This window comes from Euwallacea fornicatus, chromosome 10, assembly GCF_040115645.1.
Source record: "Euwallacea fornicatus isolate EFF26 chromosome 10, ASM4011564v1, whole genome shotgun sequence".
In the NCBI taxonomy this organism is placed as follows: Eukaryota; Metazoa; Arthropoda; class Insecta; order Coleoptera; family Curculionidae; genus Euwallacea; species Euwallacea fornicatus.
The window spans coordinates 1,778,514-1,782,230 of NC_089550.1; positions in this window are offsets into that span (position 1 = coordinate 1,778,514).

Sequence of the window (3,717 nt, forward strand, 5' to 3'; positions counted from 1 at the left end):
CATATGCGGCTCTCAACGTGGGGATCTCGGAAACCGTAGGAGTTGCAGAGGCGGTTAAATCGAGGCAAACTTGCATCAGTGCGAGAGAGCTGTTTTGCCTTTTTAATGAAAAAAAAAATCCGAATGCTTCCGAAGATATCCGGAAAGAAACGACATTTGTTATTTTCTTTTTATTTTTTTCCGCCTTAAATTACATAGCGACGCGGAAATGGGAAACGCTTTCTTAAGGCACTTTTATCCGTTCTACAACATGAAAACAGTTTTTCGGAGATGCGACGTTTCGCTTTCTCATTTTCGGTCCCGATTTGGAAAAAAGGTTGCTGATGGTATTGAAAAGTCGAAACGAAAAATCTTCGAAAAACTATTTTCGTGTTGCGGCGCGGGACAAGATGTCTCAAAAAAGCGTCCTCCAGTTTCATGTATCTATGTGATTTAAGGGGAAAAAGAAGGTGAAAAGATAATAGCAATTATCGGTTTTTCTTGATATCTCCGGAAGTAATCCGATTTTTTTTTTGGTTAAAAAGTACTCCTATCATGAAGATACCACTTCGGCTGCCATTTAACCGACTCTCTATCTCCTACGGTTTCCGAGATCTCCATGTTGAGCGTCGAATGTGGGATACCCTGTACATCACCCTCAGGGAAAACTAATCGAGAATCACATTAACTTGTCACCAAGGACATCAAGGAAAATCATTTCAACCACCAAGTAAACGCCCCTGCTTCTTCTGCAGTAAAATGATGATTTACAGATGACATAAAAAGAATTTAGTGACTATTGCCTGTTGGATGCGCGCATTAATATATGATCTATGGAGGACATACAAAGAACGCACGTTTGACTGTTGCCATTGAAAACCAGTGACCTATAGCCCTCGTTTCCTTCAATAAATTCCCAATTTTGCAAAAAAAAATTACTTTATTTGTAATTTCTTTCCTCCGTGAACATGCACCTGTTCCGCCGCTGTTTTTTTGTGCGGTTCAATTCTGACTTACAAAGATAGATAGAGCCAGATAAAAAAAAAACAGTGATTCAGCTAAATATGCCTTCTAAACAGTCGCTTGTTTTGTTTTTATTTCATAAAAAGTTGTATACCAAACCTGATTGTTCTCTGATGGTATCTCACGAAATTCCCTCGTATGTTCCTCTCTCTCTTCGGAATGTTCGCTGCAAATAACCGTTTCAGCCCTAGAACGTCGTTCGGGCTCTCTTCTTTGCCCAGTACGATGAGAATACAATGGACGAAAAGAGTACGGCAATCCTCAAACGATCCTCCTCACCTATTGTCCGCTTCCAGATTTTGAAGGCCTCATTTCTCCCCTCTGGCAAGCCATAACTTCCTTCTCGATCCAGATTCGAAGCTGCGACATCCCCCGGCAAGCCTGGACCACTGATGATGGCCAGGGCGGGCATTCTTTGCAATTTCGTCTACTTTAGCGCATATCGCAGGTCATCAAACAACAAAGCCCCAAGAAATCTGAATAGTGCAGTGAAAAGCCAGAGTGGGTCATAGGGTTATACACCCCGTCTCTATTCCAGTGCCCTGCGCAGTTGCCATGTCTACGTGGTCACGTGTCCACGTGGTTATTCCAGGTGAGCTTGCAGACAAAGGTCACCCCTAAGTGCTTAGCCTCTGGCTTCAGCAGTGCAAAGTAGCTTATCTTAATACTCTGTTCGTCGTTATTCTTCTGTAAAAGGGGTACTAGCTCTGCGCTGTCAGGACTGACCGATAGTTCCAACTCAGTACGTCCCCGTTTAATTGTTCTACAAGAGATAGATAATCGTCACCAGTCCACTGGCGGCGTACGTCTGAATTTTCCGCTCTGACTTATGACCGCGCCATCAACTCGTGTATATCTCGGGAACGGTTGGAGCGCGCTTTCCGACTTCATCTGTGCATATTTTGCATTTTCTTATAGTGTTTAGTACGTGTCCTCGTATTTCACAGATTTTCTTTTGTGCGGCCCTTTAGGTTTTGTGTTAGAGCACCCTGCATTAGAGCCTGAACTCTAAATCAAAGTGAAACAACAGAAAATAAACCAGTTTCGCCGCATTCAAATTAACATACTAATAGTAAAACAAGAAACTACGTGCCGCTGTTTTATATTATTTTTGTAAACAGTTTCCTTAGTTCGCGTTAACGATAACTTTCCCGATTATGGCGTAGCTCGAAAATAAAATAAGGCCATAAGAATATTGCACCTCGCTTTTAAGGCTTGCATGTGCGCCTCACATTACTTCCACTTTTCCCTGATATATGATGTTGTTGGACTGAAATATAATAAATAAAATATTAAGCTTTTTATAGTATCTTTTCCTAGCACGAATTTGATTCGAAAACGTTTTCACTTCGGGCAAAACTCATTGTCGTCCGCAATTACACGCCCGTTAATTATTATTAATCTAATCCACTTGCTGATGATTTTAATTTTATTGCTGAACGTAAATTATTTTCTCCATTTTTCGTGTATATATAATTAAAATATGGCCATTAAGATTGCAATCTCTAGGTGTTTTTTAGATGTTATGTCCGGTTGTTACCTAGATAGCCCGCATGTTTGTCGATTGCTCTTGCACGAATTCGCTAAACTCGGAAGTCGACAAAAATGTGTCATCTCCCTGTATTAAATGAAGCCTCTATCTATGACCCTCAGTTCACTGGTTTTATAGACTTCCCAACAAAAGCCTAATCATTTCCATAATTAAGGGGACTACTTGGCCTCAGCTGATATTCGGGAGTTTTTTCCCCCTGACTTAGTTTATGTGATCATAATTTACGCTCGTGTACCCTCTCTTTGTATTCTAAAGCCCCCGTTTTCCATCATGGACGTACAGCATTAAACAATCCATCCCCAAAACAACCAAATTTGCATTTGAATTTAGGAGCTTTTTACCGGCGACGAGGATGAACGAACAGAGGACTGATTGAAAATTCCCCTTATATGAGGTTAAGACAAATGGAGCAAGTTAAGTTTTATTAATTCCCAGGCGTACGCCAGTGGCTGGAAACGGCCTTTCACACCCTGCATGGTGATTGAATCCATCGAGAGCCAACCTAAGCGATTGATTTATGTTTTGGGCCTTGTCTCGACTGTATTTGATTATGGCCATTAAGCAACGGGGTGCGATAGTCAGTTTACAGTGTGATTTCGAATTACGTTTGTTTGAATTCGGGTGGAGGATTTCAAGTGACACACACGGAGACGAAAAACAGTTTGTTCTTTTCTTTTTCGACATTTGGAAACTGGCTCTGTAGATTGGCTATGCCATACAGTAGGTCCTTGATCTTATCACTATTAAAACAATAAGTGTGAATATGTATAATAATATAGTGGTAATCACTCTAAGTGAGGTCAAAACTATTTGACGTCCAACCATGGTAACTGCCATCATGCATTTTTATTGCTTTTATTCAGTTAAAGACTCTATGGACTAGATCGCTAATAAGCTGCCAAATCCGCCCTTAACGCGTCATGGTAAATCAATCATATTTCACGGGCACATCAGTCTAGATGATCAGTTTAAACGACCCGACGCTGGCGCTTCCACTGACGAGGGCTAACTCGCGCGTCCATTCATGCCTCCCAACTGGTCATTTTCTGAGCTCAAAACAAAATCTCCCCAAAGCTTTGTTTTCAAAGCTCCTAATGTGTTGTTAACGGAAAACCGTTCTTTACTTGCATTTAAGGGTTTTTTGAACTCCCGTGCAGTGTTTA